This window comes from Thunnus albacares, chromosome 2 (assembly GCF_914725855.1).
Source record: "Thunnus albacares chromosome 2, fThuAlb1.1, whole genome shotgun sequence".
Taxonomy (NCBI): Eukaryota; Metazoa; Chordata; class Actinopteri; order Scombriformes; family Scombridae; genus Thunnus; species Thunnus albacares.
Genome location: NC_058107.1, coordinates 31625806 through 31644850, shown reverse-complemented (window position 1 = coordinate 31644850; position 19045 = coordinate 31625806). Strand labels below are relative to the sequence as shown.

Genomic DNA, 19045 nt, shown 5'->3' with positions numbered 1-19045 from the left:
ATGCCTTTCAGAAGCTCCTTCACCTACACTCCACCTACACAGCTGTTTTAATTTTGCCTGATTAGACCTCTGTGTGGACTGTGTGGGCATGTACAGCCTCTATTTGATTGACATCTTTACTCTCCTGTTAGTTTTATTACACATACTCGTTGGGGGGACAACACACTTTTGTTCGTTCTCGGTAGTGCATGATGTACAGTACTTTTCTGTTCTACGCTTACCAGAATTTATGTCAAGATTTAATTCTTGGTTTTCTCTGGAGCTGCCTCACTCCCATCCACAATTTATTTGAGTTTTTTGTGGCCTTGACTTGCTCCTTCATCTCCTTTTTGCATTGCATTGTAGGACTATAGTATCAAGTATTATCTAGTGTGGACTTTTTGATAACACTTCACTTTATTTAGCTTTTATAAGCAGTCTATAAACAGCTGATAAATTGCTTATTACTCTATAAAATAGTATTTATAGTAGTTATCAGCAGATTTGAGGACATTTTAAGTCTTCTCCAATGAGGATATATTAGATATTATTACAACTGTGTTTTACTATATTGTCATTCATTACTTTTTTATACACCAGCCTCCACTTATGAGTGTCAACAGGAAGAGTTATACTGTAGTTGTTAACAAAAGTATTAATAAATACTTATAACTCTAACTAATTTCGTCACTTTTCCAGTGTGTACACACACTCAAAACCAGCTTTTTCACCTTTTTCCCAGCAAACATTTTGACATGTCAAAGCAGAAAAATCACAGGTGCAATTAATAACATTAATGACGACTGAATCCCATTTAGTTCTTCCAAATTCATGACCCTGGTGTAGTGCATGATGGTTCACCAGAATGACTTCCTTGGACACTTAAATGGAACTGAACCATTGTTCATTTTAATAGTTCCACCTGTGCTTTCCCTGCTATGATAAGTCAAAATGCCTGCTGTGAAAAAGGTCTATATAGGGACACAGTTTTTGAGTTTGGTGAACTAATGTGCAGCATAGCTCTGCCCATCTTCAACCTGAGTAGAGGCCCAATCAGGAAGAGATTCCAGATATGTTTGATAACTGACAAAACATACTGGATCAATGTGATACATATTGGACAATCTCTTATTTTTAAATGCTGTATATTGAACTTCACATAGACTTTTGTCCAGAAAAAAATGGGTTTTGGAACAGAACGCACATCAAGCATGTAAATTGATGATTACACTGTTCAGAGCATAATCTTACTTGAACATTTTGTACAGATTTTGCACATGGGATATTTAAATTCAGCGTTCAGTGTATTTCATTCTGCGTAGCTTCCCTCATTCCTCATAACTTCACTTAAACAAGGTTGCTGTGTTTGAAAATCCTCTCGTTTAGTTGTGCCTTGAACTGTCACTGTGACATTTCCTTGGCTTGGCGCCTGTTGAATTGGCAGAGGCAGTTCATTGTTGTCCCAGTGTAAATCCCAGACAATGGAAAATAAGCAGTTCCCAGTTTGCTCTGCAATGCTTCCCTCGGTCATGTGTTTGAGGAAGCAGGTACGGCAGGTGCTCGGTTATTGAACATTTCATGAACTATGTTGTCACTCGTTCAACTTTTCTTTAATTTTAACGTCCTGTGCCCACCCGCACCCAAAAGCCTTTGTAGTTCACAATACCCTCTTGGTAATCTGCCATTACTGACTGCTCTATATTCAACACCACTCCAGTCTTTTTCTTTCATATTTGCATTCTGTGGCTTTATCTTTCTTTCTTACATTTTCATATAAACAAATATCTGTTTTGTGACTGTTCCTGACTGATAAAACACAGTGATGACTCAGCCCTTTAACAGTTTGTGAAAGCTTTTACTTTTGGTGTACAATATCTACAGCAAAATCCTCTGGTGTGTTGCATTCATTAAACAGGGGAGCTAAACAGAGAGAAATAGCATGGGTAATAATTGCCACAGTGACAGGAAACTTCAGAAACTGTATCCAGAGAATGATGAGTGTTCAAATTCAGTATTTCTAAAAAAAAAAAAAAAAATCCTAAGAAAGCATTTCAGCTACTCTGAACTGAAATTAGAACACAAACATCCTCCTTTTTTTTTTAAGTCAGACAGAGATTAGGGAAATATTTGCAACCACAATACTGAACGGTCCACCTCCCCCACCAATACCTTTTCCAGCAGTATGCACCACATTTGTGTCCCACATTATACAACCCTGCCGTTTAATATTCACAAGGAATCCTCACAGTAGCTGCTTGGAAATAACTTAATTCAGGCTCCAACTGCTGTATAATTCTGAACCTCGAAATGCAATTAACACAGGGGCCAGCCCTATTATTTCTTGGCAGTCGTAAAGTATTTCTCCGAAATGAGAAGATTGGCTGATATGAGGAACCATAAGATATCCTGTGTATATTAGGTTCAGTATTTACTGCATGCACCTGTAATTGTGACTATGTGTGTGTATGGGGGGGGGGGGGGGGGGGTCATTCCCGTTGCAATCTGTGGTGGAAGATTCATCACTCTCCCTAAAAAGGTCATGCGGTTGTCCCTGAAGAGGAAATTATTATTGAGTTATCAGGAAACATTATTGAGCCTTAATTTAATGCTACTGTACAGCAGTGACCATGACACACAGGGGAGCATCCATTGGTTGTGTTTGTGTAGACTGTGACCACAATGTGTGTTCAATGCTGCAGCAATGTTTTTGGGGTTTTTTTCCCAAAGATGCACTAAAACAATCGATATTTAACTAAAGGATTTTCATGTTTAAAATGACATTCTTACTCACTAAATCATAGCCTGCAGCTGCAATAGAGAAGGTTTTTCTGTCCAGAAATACTGTCTCCCAAACAACAGAGAGAGGCTGCTCCGATCAGAGTGAGCTGGACTGAACCACGTCAGATCTTGTACCTCTCTCATCCCTTTGGAGTAAAGTGATCACAGATTGGACGAGCTGGCAAACATGAGAGTGCTGAGTGCAGTCACTGATGTCAGAGAAGCTAGAGACAGAGATCAGTACAGTTTTTACTTAAGGTTTAGATTCATTATTTAAACAGGAGGCATACTTTCTAAACTAACTTCTTTGATTCCAAATTAAGACAGTAGAAATTGAGCAAGCACCTGCAGGCGCAAATTCAGGGGCAAAACATATCATGGATATTGGTTTAACAAAATAATCTTTTACTCATTTCCATTTGCAAGAATGAAATTCTATGCATTTAAATGAGAGCAACAACAGTAACATATTGTACGTACTGTAAAACTAAGCTGCATCTAAGTAAAAACAATACATTCTTGTGTCAGCATATTGTAGAGAAGACAGTTTGCACAGTTTTGCAGATTGTACTCCCATCATTTCAATTATCTTGTTTTCACAACAACAAAATTATTTACTCACAATAAGAGCTTATGTCGTTATCTCAAGGATACAAAATATTACTCCTGTCAAGATAACAAATTAGCAGAATAATTATCTTGTTATCTTGAGAAAAGGTGTTTGTTATCTGAAGATGGATTAATCAATTAAAACAAATGTCAGATGTCACTGTGGGAAAATAACATTTCTGCGTAGCGGCTGATTTGCACTGAAAATATCAGATTCATTATTGACCCATGATTGATCAGCGCATTTGAGTGTACTTCAATCAAGGTCTAATGCAGCCAGAAATTGCATTGGTTTCATGTCAAGAGATAATATTCAAATCAGTCTTCCTCATATATGACTACCGTGTATAGTAAAATTATTAATATTGAGAGTACATGGGCTGTCCTTATCACTCTTTATCTGGAGATCACAATCTTTTTCTCATTAGAACATCTTTATCATGTTATCTCAAGATAAAAACATTCATTTTATTGAGATAAGAGGGTGATGATCTTGTTAACTTGAAATAAGGACCATTTGTTTTCTCAAGATAATTATAATTAAACTTGCAGTAGTTCATTTTATGGCCATTTGGGGGCAGCAGAAACAAGTTGTGAACACATCATTGACATATCATCACCTTTTAAGTTGATATGGTGAACTTCTTATCAAACAGTTGCTTATTTACACATCCAGCAGTTACTTTTATGGTCTCTACCAACTCCTGAGGGAGATATCTGCGTTGGATAAATGCATTTAGCAGCTTTCTGCTGCAACCAAAAATTGAGACTATGAGAGCAGTGAGAGTGAACCTCTAAGGCACTGTAAAGCTGTAGAGCTCTGTAAAGCCGAGGGGAGCTGCAGAGTCAGATGATAATTCGATCTTGTCTTCCCAAGAAAAACGACATGACCAGTTGTAAATGCAAGTGCCCCAAAACGACATGTATTTAAGATCAAGTGACAGAAGCCTTCTTGCAGCTGTGGTAATTATGACGGGAGAAAAAGAGGAAATCAGATGATGTTTCCTCTCTATTACTGCCGATAAGGACATCAGATTAGGAAATGTTTCTATGTCGTTCTGTTGATGTATGATGTATTTTGCCATTTTATTTTTGATGATGATGATGATGAAACTTCATTGATGCCCACAGGGGAAATTCACTTGTTACAGCAGCTCAAAATTAGAAGAAATAGAGTGAGTGAGTGATAAATAAAAACTATATAGACTTTTTGAGGAGTTGTTGGATAATTCTCATTCATCACTACAAGCGATGGCTCTCACTTGATTTGATACATTGTTATAAAAATATCGTATATCTTATATATCTTATATGATTAGGAAAATCATAAACACAGCCTTTAACAGGCTTCTATAGGTTTGTAATTTCCAGTGAGTAAATGTGATGTGGATGTGTAACGTTTTGGAGATTAAGTTCTTAATATATTACCCTTCAGTATCTGATAGCGGGGAAACATTCACCACAAACAGCCTCAGGGTTTGAAAGGAAAACAGAAGATAACATACATGGACACACAGAACAACCCCCCCCACCCCTCCACACACATACACGCACACACACATGAGTTAAACTGTATTCCTTCCTATTAATTACAACAGAGATAAGATGTCTTTCTGCCCTTAATTAAAATGGCAGGATGGTGAATTTCCATTACTTGAGAGAGTTTTAACCCTCAGCTCTCTGCTAACTTTTTGAGTTTATTAATTTAACCTCACAATGGAGGCACTGGTAATTTCTCTGTTGAAAATCCTGGAATCAAATCAAAAGTTTAAAGGAGGTTATGACATTTAAAGTAGACAAGATCTGACTGAACACACGAACCCAAGTCTGACATGTGCTTTATTTTATGCTCGGTGGATGTCAAAGTCCAAGCCTAAATCTACCAAATGCATTTCAATAATACTTACGCACCACTTATCCAAACAGTCTTCTGTGGTTTCCATCAGCCTCTTTCTAATGCAAATAAATAAATAAATAAATGTCCAAGTGGTTTTCCTCCGGCTAAAGAATATAAAAGGATATGCTTACAATAGAAAGCATTTGCCAACCTTAATGCTTTGTTCAGTGGCACTGGGGTGGAAAGTCTGCACCAGTAAAAACATCTTCCTTTTTTTCTGTGAGGGTGCTGTCAGATGGACTTATGGTTGTTCATATTTTGATCTCCTTGTAGACAGAAAGAGGACTGAAATAGAAGAGACGTATTTGAGTATTGTGTCTACCACTAAACAAAGTTTTCATGTAAAATAACAGTTCAAGTGTATGTAAATTTCAAAGTTTGGCTGCAACAGAAATGGATCATATCACTGTTTTGTGCATGAATTCATAATCACATTTAAAACCAAAGTCATGTACATTGTTAAAACAGCTTGATAGTGCACAACTCAAGTGTCTGTTTTTCTGTGTATTTGTAATTGATGACTGTTCAAGTCAAGTCAGTTTCATCTGTTTAGCCCAATATTACAAATCAGAAATATGCCTCAGGGGGCTTTATAATCTGTACAGCAATACAAAATCCTCTATCCTTAGACCAACGATTCAGATAAGGAAAACTCCCAGAAAAAACAAACAAACAGAGTTTACTGTTGCCATGACGATGCAGGTTGCACATTACCAGTAATGGAGTGCATTACTACGGCTGCTAGATGGTGTAATTTTAGACCTATACTGGTCTCGACCTACACTGTTGTTTAATTATGAGGATGTGTTTGCAATAGATGTTGTGTGTACAAAATAGACCAGACAGCAAAATTACAGAATTATAGCATGGAAAAACAGGAAGAGAAAATTATACATAGATTGATAACATACATGGTGAAACTAAGATATCAAAACTTCATTATAGAATCTCATATTGTTTTTGTTTATGCTGTTAGTATTTACTCTCTCTATATTCACATGGCATTCACAGGTGAATGAGTTATGTTATTAACATTATGTTTGTTGAAACATTCTTGGAAATGTCTAAATGTGGGGCAGCCGGAGGGAACAGAGCCTCATAACCAAATAACAACAGGAAAGCCTAATGGTACTGTAAATTATGTTGCAAAAAGATCTGGGGGTGGATTTTAGCTTTTAAAAGAATATTACCTGCCTCATAAAGAGCTTTGACTGAGCACTACATAGAAATACAGAGAAGGTTGAACTCACTGGTAGTAATAAAGTTTTTTTAGTAGCACCTCTAAAAAACAAAGTTACAAAGTGCTTTACATAAAACAGACAATTAAAATGAAAATGTACAGTTCATAAAACACGATGAGAGTCAAGATAAAAATGATTGTTAAGCGATTTAATGACACAATCATCATGGTGTATTGAGTTTAGTTAACTGATGTCACATAAATGATTTGTAGAGGTTCCAGCAATAAGTTATCTCTTGGTAGAGCTGCAGATGTTGTATTATAGTACCAGCTTATTTGTATAAATGGTTCCTATGAATCCCAGGATGCCGCTCAGTATTGGACTCCTTGTTTACTCCACAGATGACAGAAACTCTAAAAATTAATCACTCAGCTGGATTATGACGAGTAAACAAGAACAGGCTCTCTTCACACTCAGTTTGTTCTGGTGAAGGGCAAAGTTGACAGCGGGGGGTCAACATTAAAATCAATCACAGGGCAGAGACTTATTGATCCTGCCACCCCTCCCACCTCCAGAGACACAGTAACTCATACACAAGTATAGATCAGCTGTCACGAACGGGATTTGTGGCCTTCTCTTTCTGTCTTTCTTGCAACCATAATCAGCGAAAGCATGAAGGCAGTATATTTTTCATGAGAACAGCCAGATGGCGACCAGTTTCCTTCCACATCCGCCTTCATAAGTATTGACTTTGTTGCGTCTCAGTTCATTTTTTCTTGTTTTGCAATTTGACTGATGTAGCTCATAAATTCCCAGAATGTGATGAGATAAAACACTTCAGAAAAGATACAAAATGTACATCAACTGATACTTGCATCTCCATTTGCTCAGCTGTCTTCTTGTGACATTGTCTAATGGTGATTGGAGATTATTTTTTTTGTTTGGTGCTGTTGTGTCTGCAATTCAATTTATAGCGACAACTCAACCAAACTTAAAGGTGCAGTGTTTAGGATTTAATGGCACCTAGCGGTGCGGTTGCAGATTGCAACCAAATGAATACCCCTCTCCTCCCCCTCCCCTTCCAAGCATGTAGGAGGACATACGGTGGTCGCGAAACTCGCAAAAAAAAAAAAATGCAAAAGGCCTTCTGTAGAGCCAGTGTTTGGTTTGTCCGTTCTGGGCTACTGTAGAAACATGGTGGTGCAACATGGAAGGGGACCCGCTCTCTATGTATATATAAAGGGCTCATTCTAAGGTAACAAAAACACAACGATTTTTATTTTCATTGGATTATACACTAATTAAAACATACTTATGAATATTATATTCTATCTCTGCCAAGTCCGTTCTGCTAGATGCCACTAAATTATACTTTTGTTATTGCTTTCCAAAAACACTTACAAATGACTATTATAAAAATTATTCATGTCTGCTCTCTAGTCTGCCACCTATTTAAAATTTTAGGTTTAGGCACAAAAACTACCTCCATTTTTTAAGATGTCTGATATGGGTTTTCCACAAAATTGTTTAAAAATTATTGGGTACATACCTTAAACTCAGATATTAAGTAAACACAGAGAAACTTTCCATTTTCAGCAGATGAATGTGAAAACAGCCTTCTAGTGTCAAACTCTGCGCATACATCATTCTGCACAGTGAAGCTTAAACACCCAACTGAAGGAACAAGAAGAAAAAAACACATTTACTGGACCACAGCTGGCTCCAAAACAATTGTGATGTCACCAATAATGCTCATAGGTACATGGCTTAAACTCATATATCTGGTGAGCACAGAGAATCTTTCCACTTTCAGCAGATGAATGTGAAAACAACCTTTTAGTGCCAAACACTGCACAGACATCATTCTGCACAGTGAAGCTGAAACATCTAACTGGAGAAACAAGAAGCAAAACACATTTTGGACTGCAGGGGGGCTTTAAGGTTAGGGAAATGCATGGTTAACAGAAAACAACATTGACGGTTGGTTGAGAAAAGGGAATTTAACAGTTGTCTCCAGTGTCACAGTCTGACACTCTCCTGACCAAACCATCCACTCCAGCCTCCTTCCAAAAAAAGGTCCTTGCCAGGTAAACATAAACATATTACGTTTCACATGTTTACTTGCCAATCTAACAATGAGAGTAATGTGCTGTAATCTTTCTTGCATTTTCCTCTGTTCCTCAGACATGTTAATTAAAATTTAGGGGGCATACAGTAGTGCAGACCAGAAGTCCTTATCATGGCTCTGATATGAGGCTGTTCTTGAATCAGAAGATGACCACGTGTGCTCAAAATATATCTATACGAATGCAAATGTTCTCGTTTAATAGTGATGGTGATTATGACATCATGTGCATAATTTTGACATTAACACATTGGCTTCAGGTTTGGTTAGGACTGAACAAATCTGTCAGACCAGGTCAAGCTCAGGTCATGAAGAAGCCTCTGTTGTGAAGAAAGGATGAAGAGTAGGATCTTCGTTGCTTCTTATTATCACACATTCAATGTCATTTTATGATAAAATTGATATTGCAAATGATTTGTAGCACACTTGGATTAACAAACAACTCAAGCTTAGATTCAGGCCCATTGTGGTGAAGTAAGTCAAATGTTAGGATTTGTTCACAGCTTCAGGCTGCTTTTCGAAACGTATACTACATTTTCCACCTTCAGATACAGATTAGTTTCTCCGTGTTCTTCCACCAACCACTGTGAGCTCAACAGGGTTCTGCAATGTTTGCCGTGCTTTGAAAGATATTACAAACACTAAAAAAAAGCTTTTCATTACAATGTCATTGACATTTTTTTTTTTATCAGACAGAAGGAGCACTCCAGGAGTGGAAAAGCTAAAGATTACTCTTAAAGTGACTCTGTGCCCTTGTGTGGGAACGAGTTAGTCGTATCTTAACCGGGAGTTCTTCAGGAGGAGATAAGGCCTGCTGCGCTTCCAACCACCTCGTCTCCGACAGGACCTTCATATCACCGGAGTCAAATCTCAATCAGTGCTGCTGCATGCCTGGAAATACCTGGGGAAAAAAAGAAAATCACTGCCTGGCCCAGTGCCCTGTACACTTTAAAGGTTTTTCATTTGATCGCTATCACTTTTTATTAACTTAAAAACATGTTACAGAGACAGGTGTCGCAGAGGCGCCATCCTCAAGTGTCTTCTCGTTAAATGTGTCACGTCTTGTCACTTGGATCTGCTGAATTCTGAGGAGGTTTGAAATCCACTTTTTTCCCCCATTGTGCAACTTCAACATCTTTGCTTTGTCTTCCTCTGTGTTTCAACAGTGGCCGTTAAGAAGCCAAATACTGTGATATTCTTGATCAATGATCCAAAATGCTACTCTCAACAAGTGGACTCTCAAGCTTGACAACGCCATCAATCAGTTTTGCTCCACAAGCATATCATCAACATGACAGAGATATAGAACTGTAGAATGAATCTTTCTGTGAAGAGGAAATGATGCTGCCGAGCAAGAAAACAGATGTTTGCGAAAGTACGATCCAGCTGTGATGAAAAAGTTAACAGAGTTTTTTAACGGCTTTGACACAGGAATTAAAGGGACGTGTGCGCTTTATCAGAAGCTCAAATGCACACATAAATGTCAACGTGAAATTATAACAGCATGCTGTTGGAATGTTCCCCTCCACATAAATGTCTCAGTGAATTGCTGGGAATGAGCAGATACATACAGGTGATGCTAACGAACTGTGGAAAATGTGTAATCAATGAAGAATGGTAAATGGACTGCATTTATGTAGCGCCTTTCTAGTCTTACCGACCACCCAGAGTGCTTTACACTACATTCCTACATTCACCCATTCACACACACATTCATACACTGATGGCAGAGGCTGCCATGCAAGGTGCCAACCTGCTCATCAGGAGCGATACAACGCTTCCTATCCAAAGCTTTCCCACAATGTTTCTGTGCTTACACACTCACATACCAATGGCACAGCCATCAGGAGCAATTTGGGGTTCAGTATCTTGCCCAAGGACACTTTGATAGAGATACAGAAGGGATTGAACCACCAGCCTTCTGATTAGTGGATGATTTGCTCTACTTCCTGAGCCACAGCTGCCCCACAGCCACAGAAATTTAAGGTTTTGAGACGTTTAAAGGGATTATTGGCAACATCAGCGTCCAATGCTACACTTGTGGGAACATCCTTTGACTGTGTTCAGTGCCAAAATCCTACCGCTACCCACAAAGAATTTGATAGACATTGATATGTTTAGGATATCAACCCAAAGCAGGCACTAACTCTTCTGATGATACTATAGCACATGAGAATGTTTCCGACAGTTTGGAAAATGCTGTTATTTTCTTTCTTGTCAGGAGTTAAATAAGAAGATTCACACCACTCTTACGTCCGTTCATTAAGTTGAAGCAGAAGACGAAGCCATTAGCATGTCTTAAGGGGGCTTGATGGATGGTTTAATAGCTTAATAGCTAAACTGCCTCCCGCTACACCTTTCCGATGTTGGATTAGCAGGGGCTGTGTATGGCCATATCTGTAACTTTCCAAAACCAGCAACTCGACATTCACACCCATTTGGTGAGAAAAGAGCCAGGGTTTGAACTTCTCTTTCTAGCTCTCTTTATTTATTCTTGACACATTTATTTTAGTCACTTTTCATGTGAACAACCGAGTGCCACACTATGAATGCCTTCCAGGAGAGAGTGTGTGAAAACATGTGCCATTATCGCCATATTTAAACAATATGACATCTACTCCCTCTCTATGACAACTGGCTTTTTACTCTGCTTTTGAGTGTGGCCATTCAGAACAGCTGTCTATCTTTGATGTGGTTTTGATCTAACATAAATCGACCTATTCTATAAAGACTGGAGGCTGGATTGAAACAGTTACCCTGGCTCTCTCAAAGTTAAAACATATGCCAACCCATACTTCTAAAACATACAAATTAACATACTGTATCTACATTGTTATGTAACAAATCTCAAACCAAACATCATGGACAGACACGGCAAGAATGCAAATAAGCTTATTTCCCAAAATGCTGAACTAATCCTTTAAAACCATTATGAAAAGGGCTGAGAGGTGATACTGAAGAGACGTTTATGTAGGTCCCACTTTTTTTAATTGATTCAGGTTGCAAAGTTTGAACAATTACAGATGTTGTTTCAACTTTCATTATGGTGAAATCTGTATTTGGTGTGGTGCTGCTCTGGTGAACCCTTAGTGTTATAACTAATCTTTATACCAAAAAAACACAAAATAATTCTCACATCTTAAAAATTATATCACCGTGTATGAACAACCACACACACACACACACACACACACACACACACACACACGAGTCTAGTTATCTTCCAAGTATTTTATGATTAATACCCAGAATGTTTTAATCTGCTCCCTCACTGTCGATGTATTTAGCACTTTGCCACCGTACAGGATCGTTCTCAGCAGGGCCAGAGGAGGTAACAGTCAAATCTAAGCGTGGCAGGGAATGGTAATGTGGCATTTACTCAAATAATGTTGTTTTTTTTCCTCTAAAATCCACTTCCACACTTTATGAAAATGACTTGTAAAATCACACGTTAGAGTTAAATAAAAAATGACTGAAATAAATGCTTAAATGACTGAAAAAAAAGTCTTTTGAGAAGTGAGGGGAATAAAGCTGCCTGCTATTGCATCAAATGTGTGTGTTTGATGGTGGGGGTGGTTGCATCCATAGACACACACACACACACACACACACATAAAAATGTGCTATCTCCCTCAGTCACAGGCACACACACTGCAACACACACAAAGCTGCATTAGACTCTGTGGTGAAACTAATCCTGTTACAGTGTCTGAAAATGTGTCTGCTCTCGCGCCCTGTAACCTTGATTTTGCTGAGACAGAGTCACCCCGGTTACAAAAAAAAAATCAGTGTTTTTTTTTTTTTTTTTTTTTAGCCTTTCCTCTTTTTTTTCTCTCTCTCTCTCTCTCTTTGTCCTTTTATTTTATCTACAAGTGGCATGCGGTTCTCGTCTCTGGGCATCCTTATCAATGGCTGTCCAGAGCCCCACCCCCTAACCCTCCACAGCCCCAGGAGCAAGTGAACTGGATGATTGCACATGCACACGTACATTCATAAGCGCAGTCAGCTTCCATGGTTTTATGAGTATGTGAGGCTGAGGGTTGAAGTAAGGTGCTGTGAAGATTTTGCGGTCTAAGGGTTTGTCCCAGTTCCCTGGTGTAGTGACACAAAAACAGAGTCACAAGAGGTCATAGTGAAATAACTCCAACCTTTAAGGTCCATTCATGACTTGTGGAAGTCATGCCAGTGGAATAGAAATGTATAAAGTTCTACAATGAAGATGTGGAGGACCATCTTTCCCCTGATTGTGTTTTTTAGTCACGTTTTTCTCCCTTTATTTGCAGGCTTATGGCCATAGACTATAGATGGATGTAGTAAGCTGTGACATCACCCATTAGTTTGCATTGGTGCCAGTTTGAAGCCCAGAGTTGCTACTTATGGTCAGCGCCATCTTTTCCATTTACAGCCAGGACCTTCCAAATAAGGAGTGCAGGGTGTTGCCTTTCATGCTCTGAAAACATGCCCCGCTACCTCAGACTGAAGCAAATGCTAGCTTACTGGGAACATTGAGTGATGCACACTTGGGCTAACGGTAGCTACTTCATTTAAATTGTGCTAACAGGGCAGGTATTGTAATGAAGTAACATTAAACTTACCAAAACATTGGCAACAATAGTCTGACTCAGTGTGAATCACAGTTGTCAATCAACGCCCGCATGTCAGACATCAAAGCTACTATACGTCTTCAAATCTTATTAACGGAGCAATAATTTCCAAAACTTTGTTTCCAAAACTTTCCAAGACTTAGTATTTTTAGAGAGAAGTTGAAGTTTTTGAATGGGAGTCTGTTGGAGCCGGGGACTTTTTGGAGCTAGCATCTAGCAGCCGTTGGTGGCATTGCACTTAAAGACTAGAAGGCTCGGAACCAATTGGCACCAATTGTAAAAAAAACGCATATGTCCATTTACACTCACAACAATCGATATAAGTCGATATAAGATATAACTTGAACACTTTTGATAGAGAAGAAAAATTCAATGATAATGAAACACATATTAGGATGTTTATGAACATATGATTTCCAACTAGATTTATGTATGTTTATTCTCAGCGGACATCACAGAAACTGCTATTACTGAAAAGAGTCACTGGTGCAGTGGTGTACTGATTAGTGACACTAAGGGGAAAGGGTGTTTGATGCAAATGTGTCAGTGTTTCATTCAGATTAATGTTCCGCTACCACCCTCTATCTTAGTTCATTCCTTTTTTGAGCTGTTCACAAGGTCTTACAGGTAGCCCTTCATTCTAGGTGTGTTGGTGGAAAATCTTCATTTGGGAGAGAAGAGGGTGAAAAAGAAGTTCTGAGTGGGGAAACTGCGTAATTGAACACACAATGGGGCGACAGAAAGTGAAGAAATGGAAAGCAGAAATGTTTCTTAGTTTGTGTAGCCTATTAGAGTATGCGTGTAGTGAATGTACAGCGTGGTTACAGTTCAAAGTGCGAGCAGCAGTGTCAGCATGTCTATTCATATTTCAGCATGGAGAAGCCTGACATGTGTCACTCAGCTTTGTCACCTCTGGCACGGACCTCTTGATCCCGTTCACCCTTCAGCTCTCTGACTGACAGCTCACATCTGTGGTGAGAGGGAGAAAGAGAGGGAGAAACATAAATTGTATGTACAGCACTAGAAGACATATCCACATACAACATGTAAAAAAAATCCCAATCTCAGTATTGCTCTTTATTATTACTAAATATAAAGCTGTACCATTTTCCACACCAAGTTTAAGTATACAGGTTTCAACATCAGTCCAATGAATTATAAAAGTTTTAAACATTTTATTATTAATGATACAATATTTCAGCAACTAAAACTTCTGATTAAATAACTTGAAAACTTGCAGAAGTTATGGTCAACTGAGGATATCATCGCCAATTTAATCATGATGCAATATTTCCATTGGTTTTTGATATTTGATATGTCATCAGCATCTTTTCATGTCTTCTTAAGTTTTTCCCAATTACATACAGCTCCAAAAAAAATTTATAAATAACTATGTTTTGCATGCTCACTGATCTTCATAATGGATCGATTGCATTCATTTTCCCTTAACATTATACAGGAATCTAACCTTACATAAATAATGTAAAATCAATCATAAAATAAGTCAGTCATAAAATTCAATAAATGTTACAGTAGTTTTGAATGGGGAATGTCGCCGAGATGAGACCCAACTCATCACACTGGTTGATAAACTTTGCAAATTGAAGAACTTGTTTACTTCCACTATGTGGCTGAATAAATCTGAATATATTTTGTCTGAAAGTTTGATTTGAGATCAAATTTGACAGTCACATCAAAGATGAACATATTCTCGTTTTGTGAAAAAATACTGCTATACTAAATGTATTGGATCCTTCATGATATCTGAGACATTCACCTGTAAATTTGGCATATAACATGTTATTATAATGATTTCAGCAATCCTCACACATCCTGTGACCATTGATCTAAACAAGTTTCGAAATACTGTTCTGTGTAATCGTAACCGAGGGTGAACAATGAGACCAAGGTCTCAGACTTTGTGCTGTATATCTTCAAAGGAGGTTACATAACAGATTTGTGAAATCAGCCTCCTGCTCCTGCTTGTCCTCTAGCTGTATGAAATGACCTTTATCTGACACCCTTGTTAGAAACATGGGTCACTGAAAGATCAACTGGAAGTTGACCAGCAGTATTTTCAAGCACCCTGTCACCCTGATGTCAAAGAGGCCTTAATGAGAGTGTAACTCTATGTCCCTGCAACAGCCTTCACTTCCAGCTGCCGATCTCACAAAAAGTGAAGCCAAGAGAGAATTAATTCATAACACAAAGGATTTCTTCTATTTCATCTTGTTCATAAGACATTTGTGAGAGCCCTCATGACTGGTAAATTATTCCAGTGCATAGCAGGAAATCAGAAAACAACATAAATCGGTTGAATAGGTTGCTCCTACACAACCAGCACTTTGATGAAATGTCAAACTCACAATGATGAGACAGTATAAGCATCCTCTACTGTGTATTTCCTGCAGTGAAAGAGCAACATGGGATTTGTAGTTTATTATAACTTAAAATAAAATAGACCTTTCACTAAAGTCCTCCCCCAAACTGCAATTTTCCATTATCCAGCAATAGCTAAGCAAGTGTAATTGAGCAGGTCTGAGGAATACTTGACATTTAAAGAGTCTGGAGAATGAATCAAGAAGAATCAAGCTAGCACATGCACTGTATTCCCCCCCCCCCCCCCCCCCCCCGTGTGGAAGACGGTCATGGATGCTAAGATAACGGTAGCTTTAGCAGCTCTGTCCTGTTCTTTATTGGATCTGGGGAAGATCCAACAACCCCAGTCAAATGGTGCTAAACATCAGTTAGTCTTCATCCTACAAACCTTTACTCTTGTAATGTTAAAAGTGAAAACATGTTGTTTGAAAATATGAACATGTAAGCAGCTTAACAGTCGGATCTTACTGTTTTTGTACTTACAGTACTAGGAGAGCATGGAGAGCAATGCGTTGTATTTATTTCCATGTCTTCTACATAGATAACTGGGCATGCTAACTTTTTGCCTGGGACATGTAGCTTTAGCCTTAGTCTTTTTTGAGTGATGCTGCTGGAAACAGCCTTCTCTAACTTAAGCTGTTAATGTTAGCTTAATTTGCTAGCCAACTACAGCTGATAAAATCTGCTTGAAACAGTTGTCATTTCAACTAGCAAAAACAATCTCTGGCTAGAAATGTAAGGTCCGCTGTTGTCTACTTCTGTCTGAAATCAAGGACCACTTTTTTTAAATTATGTAGAATTTTAAGTGGTAAATCTGCCACTTTTTTTGTAAACTGCACATGCAATACCTGAAATTTTGACATGTTTAAAGGTCCAGTGTGTAGAATTTAGTGGCATCTAGTGGAACAGACTTGGCAGAAATGGAATATAACATTCATAAGTTTTGTTAATTCATAAGTTTTTCATTATTGTATAATCACCTGAAAATAAGATTTGTTGTGTTTTCGTTACGTTAGAATGAGCCCTTTATATCTACATAGGGAGCGGGTCCCTATCCACAGAGCCTGCCATGTTGCACCGCCATGTTTCTACAGTAGCCCAGAGAGGGACTTTCGCCACTGTAGGTTCTCCTATACACACTTGGAGGGGGAGGGGGAGGGAAAGTGCAGTATTCATTTGGTTGCAATCTGCAACCTTATCGCTAGATGCCACTAAATCTTACACACTGGTCCTTTAACAATAGTACGTAATAGGGGAGCGGGGCTAAGCAAACGTTCAATTGGCAAATAAAACTGCCCTAAAAAGAACCAGAATAGATCAAATAATCACACCTTTAAACAACAAAAACTGCTCCAAATGAAAATTTAACTTCCTACCCCACCATATTTATGTTGCTATATTGCAGTAAAGGCAGTGAAGGTCACTGAAGAGGTAGGTTAGCCTACACTTTAAAACCAGATTCAGTAAAGACATTTTTTAGTCATATCTTTTTCCAAATGTGTTCAGAAAAACATTGAATTTCTCCTTTCTCTCTAATATAATCACGTGCTCTGTGCCTCTGTGAATGAGTCATCGCTGATGAAGAATGTGGCACCTACCTCTGCTAAAGATATCAGTAAAGTGCACACGCCATTATCAGAGCACGGTGAAGAATGCCTGTTTCCAATGGATACCAAATTGAAATCAAGCGAGGCAGACAGGGGGGATGTTTGATTTGTCTTATACCCTCAACCTCCTCCTCCTTATCTTCCTATCCCAGCGTGACATTGTCAGAGAAAAGCCATGCAGGTGGAAACAAAAACTCTGGTTGCTTAAACATCCGACGGCCGAAGGAGGTCAAAAATCAGTATGAACAATTTAATTCCTGTAGAGATTAGAGAGAAGCATTGTATCGGTTTTGACAATGAAGAAACACCTTTTTTTTTCTCAGTGTTATCGTAAAGAGGTCCTGAATGTGATGATGGGAAAGTTTGCCATCTCACTTTCAACAAAAGATGTTTTCATGTGGAGAGTAGAAAATATCATAGGACTATAAGACTGTAGTTATTAAAAGATGAATAGACAAATATTTAGAAACTGCAAAGAGTTGACATTACATATATTTATATCAAGGCCAGTATTGTGGTTCAGTAGCATTATCAAATCTAAATCTAGTATTGAATTTTACAAATTCAGGTTCCTTCAACTTCCTTCTTAAATCTGTTTAAATTTAGCTTTTATTGTGATTAAAGGAAATTAAAGTTAGAAATAACTAAAACTCAAAGATTCAACTGAGATCTATTATCGCCTCTTTTGGCTGACTGCACCTTTTGTAGTAGCCTACTTTATATTCACAGATATGAAATGTAGATTAAATATGTATCTGACAAGTTTCCATCCAAATGCAGCACAAATTTTAAACCGAATTTCCAGAAAACCTGCAAAAGAAAATTAAATTTAATGCACGTTTCCATCCACATCCATTATGCCATCAGTCGAGGGCATAACAAGATAACAAAATTAAACGAGCACCAGTCAAAAAGCAATGTTTAAAAGATGATGGAAATATGGCAAATATTTATGCTTGTTTCATGAATTATTTTGAGGAACTTTACAGTCTCCTCATCGCTCCACACAGCGGAGGTTTAACTCACATTATTCATGTGCGTAATCACTTTGTCGCACTTTGCTTTTATTGATACACTAACTTTTCCACCTCAGCCAAGTACAAAAACATTTTGCAACATTTCAGGATTTTTTTTCAAATTTTCAGTGTTTCCAAACAGATTTTTTAAATGCACATATTGAAACTGCGAATAAAAAAAGGCAAATTGAAACACACCTAATGAAATAACAGATGTACTTGCTCCACATACTGGAGGTCCTGAGTCTACGCTATGGATAAATTTATTTAATTTATATGCATCAAAGTTTAACTGGGAGATTCAAACTACAGTCCACTCATGATCGTAGAGTAGTTTGGAAAACTGTTTTTTCTTTCTCTAACAAATGATCTTGACCAAGTACAGCCACAGTCTTGGAGAGCACGTATTAACATTTGCCAAGAATTGATTTTTGTTAATAAAAACACTAAGAAATACAGAATTTGTTTCAAAATATGACTGGTGTAACATCTCAAACATACATTAGCTCCAGTAACATTTCAAACACCACAAGCTGTGCATAAGGCACCTTTTCAGCTTGTCAACCTTAATGGTTGAATTGTCTATTCAAACCCATAAACCTGTGAGCTCTGAGCAACCTAAGAGTGATGTTCTCCTTGAATATTATTTCATTTAATAGAGTTCTTCAGAGGTTTTCACAGTATTTACAAGAAAAAAGCAAAAATTTGAAAAAAGTGTTCGAAAAAAATTAAAGCAGAAATGTTTTTCTTGTTTTTCTCTCTTGTGAATCGTCATTGAAAGGAATATTGAACTGCAGGTAACCATATCAACAGTACTGCTGCATCGTGCTTCATTACCATGTACAGTAACCCTCACTGGAAAAAACAGAC

General features: G+C 38.0%; 1 long non-coding RNA gene across 3 annotated transcripts; it reads right to left on the bottom strand.

Moving 5' to 3' along the window:
* Window positions 1-8521: 8521 nt before the first annotated feature.
* Window positions 8522-17359, bottom strand: LOC122971106. Of its 3 annotated transcripts, none has more exons than XR_006399404.1 (3): window positions 17151-17359; window positions 14084-14142; window positions 8522-9470 (listed from the first exon to the last, which is right to left on the bottom strand). It is a non-coding gene; the product is annotated as an uncharacterized LOC122971106 (long non-coding RNA). The 3 variants fall into 3 exon arrangements; XR_006399405.1 differs by lacking the exon at window positions 17151-17359 and adding an exon at window positions 16564-16603; XR_006399403.1 differs by lacking the exon at window positions 17151-17359 and adding an exon at window positions 16036-16157.
* Window positions 17360-19045: the final 1686 nt, after the last annotated feature.